Source organism: Leucopleurus acutus, assembly GCF_964270905.1.
Source record: "Leucopleurus acutus genome assembly, chromosome: 6".
NCBI lineage: Eukaryota > Metazoa > Chordata > Mammalia > Artiodactyla > Delphinidae > Leucopleurus > Leucopleurus acutus.
Window position 1 is genome coordinate 57450412 of NC_139149.1, and position 12325 is coordinate 57462736.

A 12325-nucleotide genomic window follows, 5' to 3' on the forward strand; every position below is an offset into this window, starting at 1 on the left:
CCTTCTTTCAGGAACAATAAATAAATAATGAGGGCTTCCCTGGTGGCGCAGTGCTTAAGAATCCGCCTTCCAATGCAGGGGACACTGGTTCGAGCCCTGGTCCAGGAAGATCCCACATGCCGCAGAGCAACTAAGCCCGTGCACCACAACTACTGAGCCTGTGCTCTATAGCCCATGCTCCGCAACAAGAGAAGCCACCGCAATGAGAAGCCCACATACCACAACGAAGAGTAGACCCTGCTCACCACAACTAGAGAAAGCCCACGCACAGCAACGAAGACCCAATGCAGCCAAAAATAAATCAAATAAATAAATAAATAATGAAATCACTACATTCTACAAATGGGCTTGAGCTCTTCTGTTGCAGGAAAGAGGGGTGAAGAGGAAGTTTAATCAGTTAGATTTGGGGTTTCTTACATTTCCTTGGAGTAGGACAATGGGAATTGTCAGACATTACCCATTTATCAACAGTAAGCAAATTCATCAAAACGAATGTTTTAAAAGGTATTGATCAAGAAATATAAGGAATTTTCCTTGGCCTTTATTGAACAAAAAGTCTTCAGTCAAACTTAAGATATAAGGGTGTTCCTATAACAGAGGAGGTAGTAGTTTGCTATGTCCTTTTCAAGCTAGGGATGTTTTGTCAAGGATTTCACTGAGCGCTCTAAAAAAACATCCATGCTGAAACTTCCATTCTGGCTTTTTCCCTTTGCCTCTTTCCTACCATCCAGGGCTCCAAGGAGATTTAGAGTGAATGGGAACAGATGATTAAGAGAATTTTTTTTTTAATTTATTTATTTTTGGCTGCGTTGGGTCTTCGCTGCTGCGCTCAGGCTTTCTCTACTCTTTGTTGCGGTGCACGGGCCTCTCATTGCGGTGGCTTCTCTTGTTGCGGAGCTCCGGCTGTAGGTGCGCGGGCTCAGCAGTTTTGGCGCAGGGGCCCAGTTGCTCCGCTGCCGGACCAGGGATCAAACCCGTGTCCCCTGCCCTGGCAGGCAGATTTTTTAACCACTGTGCCACCAGGGAAATCCCAGGAGAATTTTAAAATAACAGAATCTCCGTATACCCTTGGTTCCTGAAATGGTCCACCTGGTTCCATTTTATTAAAATATAATTATAAAATTCACCATTTTTTTAAGCATCTCTACATGTCAGAACTTTATATACTTTATGTCATTTGAGTCTGACAACCATCTACCAAAGTTCACATTCCCAGAGGGCACCTAAGAGGTTAAAGAGCGATTATACCTCATATAGCTATTTAGTGAAATTCGCATCCAGATTTGATTCCAGAAAGTGGGCTTCCTTCAAAGCACGGTGCCTATCAACAAATCGACCCTGGTGACTCCCTGCATCCAAAGTGGAGAAAACCAATTCCTTTCTAGAAGCCAAGCTTGAGGGACAATTAGAATTTTCTAAATAGAAATGCTCTCCACCCTCTTCTGTGACCAAACCACTTATTTAAGCAGTAAAACCTTCCATTGGCAAATGTCAATTTCATATCCCCCGCTAGTGGGAGAGGAGGGTCCCTGGTTCTAATCATTTGAATCTGATCTGTGGGGAAGCACGTCCAGAGCCCTCCAGGAAACCCATAATCTTTTCAGAGCGACCTAAGGTTGGGGGAACAAGTCCTGCAGGGTTCATCCACATCCACGGACAACCCTCTCTCCCAACTCAAGACATCTTTTACTCCATAGGTTAGGTTTAAAACACCCAACGAATCCGCCCTGCCTTTTCCCCTCTCCCCGCCATGAATAAGATCAGGTATGGACAATGAAATTCCAATCCCCCTCCATTCTGCCCTTTTCAGAGTAACTGGTGCACATGCGGACTCTCAAGTGAGTGTGTCCGACGGTGCATGCAGTCAATTCTCTGCACGGTAGGAATCCAACCGCCGACCTCTACTGGCCACGGGTCACTGGGGGCGTACCTTCCTAGACTCCCGGATCATGCTCCGCCCCCGCCCTGCCCCGCCCCTCAGCCCTGCCCCGCCCCCTCAGCCCTGCCCCAGGCTCGCCCCGCCCCTTCCCCCTCGCCCCTACGCAGCTTCCTAGTCTCCCGGCGCGCGCAGTCTCGTCTCCATGGCGACGCGGCGTCTGTGGCTCCTAGCTCCCGACACCAAGCCGACCAGGAGCTGGGCTAGCATTCTGTGTCAACCCTTCAAAGCTGGTCGGCGTGAGAGGGCCACAGGCGAGTAACAGGCGCCTATTCGACCACGGTCGCCCTCTCATCATCCCGGAGAGCAGCCTGACCCAGTCCTCACCTCGGACTCCCCCAAGCCCGGCGCCTGAGCTCGCAAACTTCTCTGCCTTCTCCAGGTTCAGGCTCTGGCGCCCCAACGCAGCCGAGGCAGCGCGCGAGGAGGTAGATTCCGCGCGGCTGGGGGTGCAGCTCGTAATTGGCTTCCTCCTCCGGCTGCAGTCGGGCACTGAGAAAGGGATATTTGTGTCTGGGTGGGTGTGATAACTGGGCAGTTTTGACAGACGTGTCTACACCACCATTCTCTGACCTGCCGAGTCGCACGCGCCAACTCCTCCACCCCCCCCCCCAAAAAAAACAATGAAAATAGCCACGTTCTTCCATCCAAGGGCTTCCGGCTACTTCCCTCTGTCCGCAGGCACCACCACCCCCCTTTTCTTTTCTGACTTTTTTTTTTTGAAACTTCTTAATGGCCAATAGGAGCGAGCACTCAGCTGGCTGTAGTTAACACGTCATTACTCCCTAGTCGACTTGCCATAAAAAATTTCTGTGGAATTTGAACAAATCATTTAGCCTCCCCGGGCCTTGTTTTTATCTTCTGTAAAATGAGGGGCTTGGACAGCGGATCACTTCTAAGGTCTAGTCTCAGCCTTCTGTGAGATAACGAAATTGACCTGAGATTTCTAAAATCAAGATCCTGGGGTCTTTTGATTACTCAAACTACTCTACACAGTGCCCCTATAGCATTTTAGTTAACACATAGCATCACTATAAATTTATCGTCTGACTTCCCAGAGGGCATGGGTGAATTGGAGGAATCTGTTATGACCCCCAAGAGACCCTGGAAGTTGCTTTTTAAAAATAAATCTGAAAAAGACACTGAAAATGTCTTTTGATTTGTTTTATTCTCCTAAAAACCAAGTACAATGATCACCAAGTCCACCTTGTTAAATTTTTTTTTCTAGTTGAAGTTTTGTTTTTTTAAATCTCAGGAAAACAATAGCACACTGCTCTTTAAGTGTTAAGAGTTTACCCAAGCTGAATCCAACACCTTTGTAGGATTCCACTGCACCACTCCAGAATTCCAGAGCTTCCTACCTCACCACCACACACATTCAGCACCACCATTTGAGCTCAGTCTTCAATGTTTTCTCCCCCTTCATTGCCCAAGCCAGGCCCAATTATGCACTTAGAACGGACTTCCTTAGTCAGAGTTCAGCTTCCTCACTGTCCTTGCTAGGCTGTAGGTAATAATAACAATAGTAATAGGAAGAGTTGGAGTGATTATCATTGTAGTAGGAGATAGGTGCTACTGTTATTTATTATTAGCTATTTATATTAACCCTCACAGTAACTCTGTAAGGCAGGTAGTATTGAAACCACTAGGTGGCGTTTGGGGGGGCTCCAAGGAGCTCTGGTGCTTTGTCTCCATGAAGAAAGAATTTAGCGAGAGGCAAAGTGATAGATAAGAAGTGATTTATTAGAACAGGACGCCCGTGAGGCTTACAGGAGGGCAGGCGAGAGGGTGCTGTGCCCAGAACTAAGTGAGCTACAGTTTTGTAATCAAAGGAAAAGTGGGGAAGGGGGAGCCCCTCTTCTTCCTCATTCTTGAGTAGACATTATGCTTCCATCATCAGTTCCTCCTCCATGTTGGGCGGGGGGGTTTTCTTATCCCTGCATGGTCAAACTGAGACTCTCATGGTGCAATGGAAATGAGCAAAAAGGTGGTAACATATACTAAAATATGGTAAATCATCTCAAGTTTCAGTATAATGTCACCTTTTCCTTATATGTTTGTTTTTTATGCACGCAGAAGAGTGTGTCCTAAGAATCATTAACTTACTGAGGTCACTGGGCAGGATGTGGGTCTCATTCCACTATTGTTTTATTGTCTTGGGGCTTGTCTCAGGCTTCTGTCGCATGGTTTTGTTGTTAAGCAAACCTGCCTTCTTGAGTGATCATTAACTTACAGGGGTCTCGCATACTTTTTTCTTTACTTGCAGTCCCCTGGGGGATTAACTATTTAATCACTCTGTCCCTATTTAATCACTCTGTCCCTATCAGTATTTTTATTCTCATTTTACACTTTAGGAAAGTGAATCATAGAGGGATTAAGGAACTTGCTCAAGATCACACAGTTTGCTGGGATTTGAACATAGGCAGTCAGACTCCAGAGTCTGAGCTCCTTGCACTATATTCTGCTGTAAAGGAAATATATAAAATTTACAGTATTTTTAATTATGAATGTAACTGATAGATGATCACTGAAACCATTTTATACACATTTGAGACTATACAATGAAATATTGCCCTCTGCCTGTCCTATTATGTTTCCCCACTAAGCTCCTCTAGGATGGAGGGTGGTGCGTAATCATCTCTGTCTCTCCTCACCACAATTTCAGGGCCTGAGCATGTAGCTGCCTACTTATTAAATCATTCTTTGCCTATTAGAATAAAAAGTAGCTTATAAAAACAAATAGTACAAAAGGATAAAATAATTGTACATGTGGGATGAAACAATATATCTTTCAGTGTTATAAGAGAAACCTAAAATGAGAATTTTGTGAAATTTCAATTTTAAATATTGGTAACTCATTTTATAAATCAGTTTTCTGAAGCTTTATAGAATCCAAATAAAACCTATTTGGCCCTATTGGGTGCTGGTTAGTGAACACTTAGCTGAAGAGTGGGGATATGAGATGTTTTACATCCTTTTTTTGGTACCAAGTCTTTATAATCTGGTGTGCATATCTCAAATTGAACTAAACATGTTTCACGTGCTCAATTGCCACACATGGCGTGTGGCTACCATGTTGGACAGCAAAACTCTAGTTTAATGTGTACTTTTCCCTTTGCTTTCTTGTTGCCTTCCTTCCTGTTCCATTCATTTAACAGATATTTATTGAGCACCAGTTTGTGTGACATGGAGTGGATTAGGTACTAGAGTTTTTTGGTTTTTTTAATGACTTGAATTTATCTGTTCTTTGTAGCCAAAAAAACTAGCTGAACTAACTAACCCCTCTTCCCTGGGGTTTTGGTTTTTGAGAGAGGCAATTTTTCCTTAAAAGCTAGAACCCTATCACATAAAACTTAAGAATTGCTGGGAGCCATGTTTTGCATTACTTATGGAAAATCTGTCTGCAATGAGAGAGAAGAATGAGACCCAGGTGGGGAGAAGCGGAGGTGAACAAGGGAAAGCCCCCACCTAAGCCCTGTCCCCACCTAAGCCCCACCCTCTCCTTGAACACAGCTGTAGCCACTGTGTCCTGACTTCCACGCAGCTTGGGTATTCAACTCATGGATTCTATGAGCCAGGGCATCCTGTTTTGTGCCTGAGCTACCTTGAGCATGGTTTCTGTAACTTGCAACCAAGAGTCCAGGCTCACACAGCTAAGAAGCTAAGAAGCAAGACCTTTCTTTTAGAAAGGAGCCCATGATGACCCCCCACCCTGCTGTGACCTGAACCCCAAAGTACATTTTTATTTACATAATACACAGAATTTTTCAAACATGTAATCACATAATTATGCCTTTTCAAATCATTTTGTCATGTACATTTTTATACTTATCTAATATCTAAATACACTCATCTTCTGATGAATACTACCCATCTTTCTATGTAAGCCTTTCAGTACTTTTTTTCTTAAAATAAATCTATATCTGCTTTTCCATAGCTCTTTTCTTAGAATTATCCCCCCCAATTCTATGAGCCTTTTTTTAAAAATTATAAGAGCATTCTAAAGCCAATTAAATTACTTCATATCATTCCAATGGTTTTATTCAATCAGTGAATATCTGAGTACCTTTAAAGTGGTGTAGCACCCACACTCATGGGTAACAGCCAGTTTCTGCTCTCCAGAAACTTCTGGCCTGGTGGTGCATTCATTCCACCTCTCTGTGCAAGGAAATGCACATATTGTATATGTGCATTTCCTTAACGGATTCTTTTCCTCTACCAGGATTCTATGCTTGGCCTTTTCTTCTTCTACATAGGTCATGCCATCCATCCCCACTTTCTCACAGTTATCCCATACATCGTCTTTTCTCTTGAGTTCTAACTCTCTTTTCAATAGAACACTTGATTTCAGTTGACCTCCAGGCACCTTCAACTCAGAATTTCCGAAAACAAACTCATTATCCCCCAGAGTGTGCTCCTCTTCTGGTCCTTATCCTGGTCATCCAAGCTGGAACCATCAAACTCTTTTGTTCTCCCTTCTATGTCCACTGAGTCTCAGTTTCACCTCTCTTTTTGTTCCAAGTGTACCTTCCTGGCTTTGTGCATCATCATTTTTCCCTAGACTAGAGTTTGACAGACTTTTTCTGTAAAGGGCCAAATAATAAGTATTTTAGGCTTTGCAGGTCATACAGTCTTTGTCGAAACTTTTCAAGTCTGCCACTATAGCTTGAAAGTTCCCATGACAATGTACAAACAAATGAGCATGCCTGTGTTCCCATAAGTTTCATTTATAAGGGTAGGCAGAGAGTCATATTTGGCCCATAGGTGATAGTTTGCCACCCCCTGCTCTGGGCTGTTGTAATAGCCTCTTGACTGGTCTCTCCAACTCCCATTCTCTCTCGGGTTTACCCTCCACAGAATTTCTTTTCTAAGATAGATCTAATCATATGATTGTTATTCAGAGCCTGGTTTGCTTTCCATTGCCTACTGGTTAAAATATTTAGCACATGGCAATAACTTTTAAAATTTGATCCCACATACAAGAAGCAGGTAAAGGAAAAGAATCTATCAAGGAGATGCACATAAGCAATATGTAGACAGATAACTACAGAGTGGTGGAACGACTTACCACCAGGAGAGGCTACATCTACTGCCATTCTCTAACACATGGCAGGAGTACTCTTCCCATCTACTGACTTGATCTTGACTTGGTTAAATAAATGCCACCTTCATTGTGAAGCCTGACTCAGTGTTGCCCCATTGCAGGTAGAACTGATCACTTCTCACTCTGTGCTCCCATGGTCTATGTTAATTCTAGTGTTGTAGCTCTTATTACATGACAGCAGGTATGTTAGCTTCTTTTGGTTTCAAGGAGTAGGAGCTGTATTCGTCAAGGTCTCTTGGTTTCAGATGACAAAACTCCAGCTTGTTTTGGCAAAAAGAGAAATCAGTTGGCCCATGGTAAAGGCAGAGGTTGATCTGGAAACAGGAACTCAAATACCATCAGGAATGTGTCTGTGTCTGTCTGTCTCTGCCCCCCACACACACTCCACCCCTCCTCCGTCCCTGTCCTTCTCTCTACCTCATCTCTTCATCTCTCATCTCTGATTCTCTTGTATATTCTGCTTCACTCAGGTCACTTTCTTCCTGAAACCTAGAACCGTAGCAGTTGAAAGCTCTACTCTCATATTCTCTTACCTTTGTGACAGTTCCACTTGGAAAAGCCTCAGAAAAAGGTGTGGTGAACTTAGCTTGGATCACAGGCTCAATCCTTGGTTCAGTCACTGTGTTAGCTTATGAATTACCATGATGGGTCTGTGCTAGGACAGCACTGCTCTTGTGTTCAAGGGGGATGGATCTGTCAACCACATAAGGGGGGATGAGCTATAGGCAGACAATACCTTATTCTAGGGATATTTGTAGAAATTACAATACGTGGCGGAATATAGCAAACCCAGAGAATAGGCCTCAGAACTGGATTCTGGAACTTGAAGGTGGTTCAGGGATAGTTCTGTTGACTGGACTCTCTCCCTCTATCTTTCCAATTCTGCCTCCAATGCCTTCTGACTCTCCTTGGGTATCTTCAGTCCATGAGCTCAAAAAAGAAGGGATTTGAGGGACTTCCCTGGTGGCGCAGTGGTTGAGAGTCCGCCTGCCGATGCAGGGGACAGGGGTTCGTGCCCTGGTCCGGGAAGATCCCACATGCCGCGGAGCAGCTGGGCCCGTGAGCCATGGCCGCTGAGCCTGCGCGTCCGGAGCCTGTGCTCCGCAACGGGAGAGGCCACAGCAGTGAGAGGCCCGCGTGCCGGAAAAAAAAAAAAAAAGAAGAGATTTGACTGATCCTGTTTGGGCAGTATGGAAAATTACATTGGAGCCCCTAGAGGGAAGCATTTAGTATATTACTTTGAAGCTTGGTCTGTCCCATATATATAGGAAGTTAGTACTTTGTTTCCCCTGTAAAATTCTGAGCTTCTCTTGTATCCCCAGAGCTTATCACAGACATATCTGATACATACTAGGTGCTCATCAAACGTTTGTTTTAAATAGACATTGAATACTACATGAAAGTTAGGAGTTACCTAACTGTGTTGTTCCTATTACCACCCGGATTGTTGAAAGACATCAGGAGAGTCTGCCCATGTTCCAAAAGGCAGAGGGTGTATTTGGTAGAGAGTCGAAGTGCTGATTAAATGAATGTTGTGATGTTAACATTAACCATAATCAGTAGTTATGAATCTACAAGGTGTGCACTTACATACTGTTCTTTCTGGAAACCATGACTCCAATTTGAACAGGTACCACTGGGTGGAGAAGAGAATTGAAGTAGCACAAGGCCAACATAACAGCTCACGTGCCTGTAAGAGGTGGATAAACAAAGAGGTGGATACAAACGATACTGCAAATTTTACATCGTATTTTTTAAATAGATAATACATTTATTTTATTTGAAGTTCAAGAGGTACGATGGATGTAAAGTAAAAAAACTCCCTCTCACCCCAGTCCTGCAGCTATCTCTATTTCCTCCCCAGTCAACCAATATTATCAGTTTCTTTTATGAAAACATTTCCTTTCAGAGAGATTTTTTTGCTATTAATACTCATTTGAAAAATACATAGTTGTGCAATGGCCATACCTATTTCTGACCAATTATCAGTCTCTGCTTTAACTGTACCTGTGTTCTCAATTACTCTCCTTTTTCCCTGGAGTCAGTGATCTTTCTAAGCAAGTATCATTACTTTAGGGCTTATGTGATTAATTAATTAATTAAAGGTCCTTAGAGCTAGTTTGCTTGTCTCAATTGCAGTAAAGCCTCCTTTTTGTTTCCCTAAGCAATCTTAATCAGCCCCATAGGGCAACGTCCCAGTTTTTCGTTTGGATAAAACATCAAGTTGTTTCTACCATGTCCCTCCTATGTGCCGGGCACTGTGCTAAACTCTTTACCCAGATCATCCTATTTAATCCTTATAATGATCCAATGAAGTTGGCACCATTGTGATCCCTGATTTACAGACAGAGGGACTGAGGCCTACAGAAATTAACTTACCCAAGCTTACATGGGAAGTGGCAGAACTGGGATGTGAACCCAGTGTCTTTACTCAAGAGCACAGCTCTTTTCTTTCTTTTTTAAATTGAAATATAGTTGATTTACAATGTTGTGTTAGTTTCTGGTGTACAGCAAAGTGATTCAAATATATATATGTGTATATATGTATATGCACATACATACATATATGTATTCTTTTTCATATTCTTTTCCATTATGGCTTATTACAAGTTACTGAATGTAGTTCCCTATGCTCTAGAGTAGGATCTTAATTGTTTTTCTATTTTATATGTAGTAGTTTGTATCTGCTAATCCCAAACTCCTAATTTATTCCTTTTCCTATTTTCCCCTTTGATAACCATAAATTTGTTTTCTGTATCTGTGAGTCTGTTTCTGTTTTGTAAATGAGTTCATTTATATCATGTTTTTAGATTCCACATATAAGTGATATCATATGTTTGTCTTTCTCTGACTGACTTAGTATGATTATCTCTAGGTCCATCCATGTTGCTTCAAATGGCATTATTTCATTCTTTTTTATGGCTGAGTAATAGTATCCCATCATATATATATGATGGAATATTATATATTTATGTTATATATATATTATATGTAAATATACATATATATATATATAATATATATATACCACGTCTTTTTTATCCATTCATCTGTTGATGGACATTTAGGCTGTTTCTATGTCTTGGCTGTTGTAAATAGTGCTGCTATGAACATTGAGGTGCATGTACCTTTTTTGAATTAGAGTTTTCTCAGGGTATATGCCCAGGAGTGGGATTAGCTGGATCATATGGTAGTTCTATTTATAGTTTTTTTAAGGAACCTCCATACTGTTCTCCATAGTGCCTGCACCAACTTACATTCCCACCAACAGTGTAGGAGAGTTCCCTTTTCTCCACACCCTCTCCAGCATTTATTATTTGTAGATTTTTTCATGATAGCCATTCTGACCAGTGTGAGGTGATACCTCATTGTGGTTTTGATTTGCATCTCTCTAATAATTAGCGATGCTGAGCATCTTTTCATGTGCCCGTTGGCCATCTGTATGTCTTCTTTGGAGAAATGTCTATTTAGGTCTTCTGCCCATTTTTGGATTGGGTTGTTTATTTGTTTTTGTTTTTGGGCCATGCCTCACAGATTGTGAGATCTTAGTTCCCCAACCAGGGATTGAACCAGGCCCTCGGCAGTGAGAGTGCAGAGTCCTAACCACTGGACCACCAGGGAATTCCCAGGTTGTTTGGTTTTTTTAAATATTGAGTTGTACAAGCTGTCGTATATTTTGGAAATTAATCCCTTGTTGGTTGCATTGTTTGCAAATATTTTCTCCCATTCTGTAGGTTGTCTTTTTGTTTTGTTTATGATTTCCTTCGCTGTGCAAAAGCTTTTAAGTTTGATTAGGTCCCATTTGTTTATTTTTGCTTTTATTTCTTTTGCCTTGGGAGACTGACCTTAGAAAACACTGCTATGATTTATGTCCGAGAATATTTTGCCTATGTTCTCTTTCAGGAGTTTTTGGTGTCATGTCTTAAATTTAGGTCTTTAAACCAGTTTGAGTTTCTTTTTGTATATGGTGTGAGGAAGTGTTCTAGTGTCATTGATTTACATGCAGCTCTCCAGCTTTCCCAACACCACTTGCTGAAGAGACTGTCTTTTCTCCATAATATATTCTTGCCTCCTTTGTCATAGATTAATTTACCTTAGGTGTGTGGGTTTATTTCTGAAGAGCCCCAGCTCTTGAGTATTAACTCCATACTGCCTCCCAAAGAATTCAATTTTATGAAAGGAGATTATGAAAGGAGGTAGGTAATGATAAAGCTAGGTAATGATAAAGCTAGACCTAGCAGAGACTGGGTTTCCATCAAGGGCTGGGATCTGCTCATCCTAGGTTTTTCTTTACTAGGTAAAAATGGGAGGAGAATTTTATGCACTGATGTTTCATCCAGGTAAAGGGTAGAATGTAGCAATCCATAAAGACCCTAGAGCTAGAACGGAAAGGAAATCTCTAAATATAAAGGGGAGACCCAGACATACGGGTACCCACAGAATGTGGGCATCTGTGGTATGTAAGTACCTCTCAGGAGAGGCCATCTTAGATTTCTTCTGTTAAGATCTTATTTGGTTCATTATTGCATTGTTTCGGCTTCTGAGCTCCACTGCTGTAGAGAATCAGGAGTAAAATCTTTTATTATCCTAGAGTTTGGTCTTCTACAACTGTTTTTCCCAAAAAGATGCCTTGTTTTTCTGATGGACTTTAGCTCTCTGTGAGCTTCTCAGAGGGATAATCAAATTAATACATATATAATGTCTGGCTTGATCAGGGTTCCCCAGAAAACAAAGCCCAAGGCAAAAGTTTGTGCACTACTACTTTATTCCAGAGTGCAAATCAGTGTGAGGGAGACACATTTAAAAAGAGAAAAACTTAATGCAAATAAATGAAGCTTCTCTTTTATTGTCTACAGTTTTGGTCCTGAATTTTATATTCCAGAAATCCCTGGGTATTACTACTTACAATTTTTAAAGCCTGGCTTGTGATATGGGGACAAGTGTTAGGGGAGGAGAGGCAAGTGAATTATTGCTTATGAAAAATTTAAGTGTGGCATCTCTCATACATTAAAAAAAACCCTTAAAAGTTGATTTTTCTCTTTACAATTAGAATGAAATTTATCCAGGTATATAAAGGGCTAAGTTATAGGAAAATCAGTCTATATAGACTAACTTTAAAAAGGGACACATTCAAAGAGAAAACATTGTAAGTATTAATAAACTCATAAGGGAACTTATAAGGTAAGAATTATATTTTTAAATGCATCTTTGGAGAAAAAGGTTAATTTCTAAATGCATTTGTTGAAATAATATTTTATTAAAAATACTATCTTGAAATATCATGG

The 12325-nt window shown here is 41.6% G+C and overlaps 1 protein-coding gene across 2 annotated transcripts in view; it reads left to right on the forward strand.

Moving 5' to 3' along the window:
* The first annotated feature begins 2109 nt into the window (after positions 1–2109).
* The window catches only part of ERICH2 (glutamate rich 2), a 31063-nt gene continuing 20847 nt past the window's right edge, over positions 2110–12325 (forward strand). For both annotated transcript variants that reach the window (XM_082841640.1, XM_082841641.1), the window contains exon 1: positions 2110–2364. The gene's annotated coding sequence lies outside the window, so the exon portion shown is untranslated. The remainder of the gene's footprint in view (positions 2365–12325) is intronic.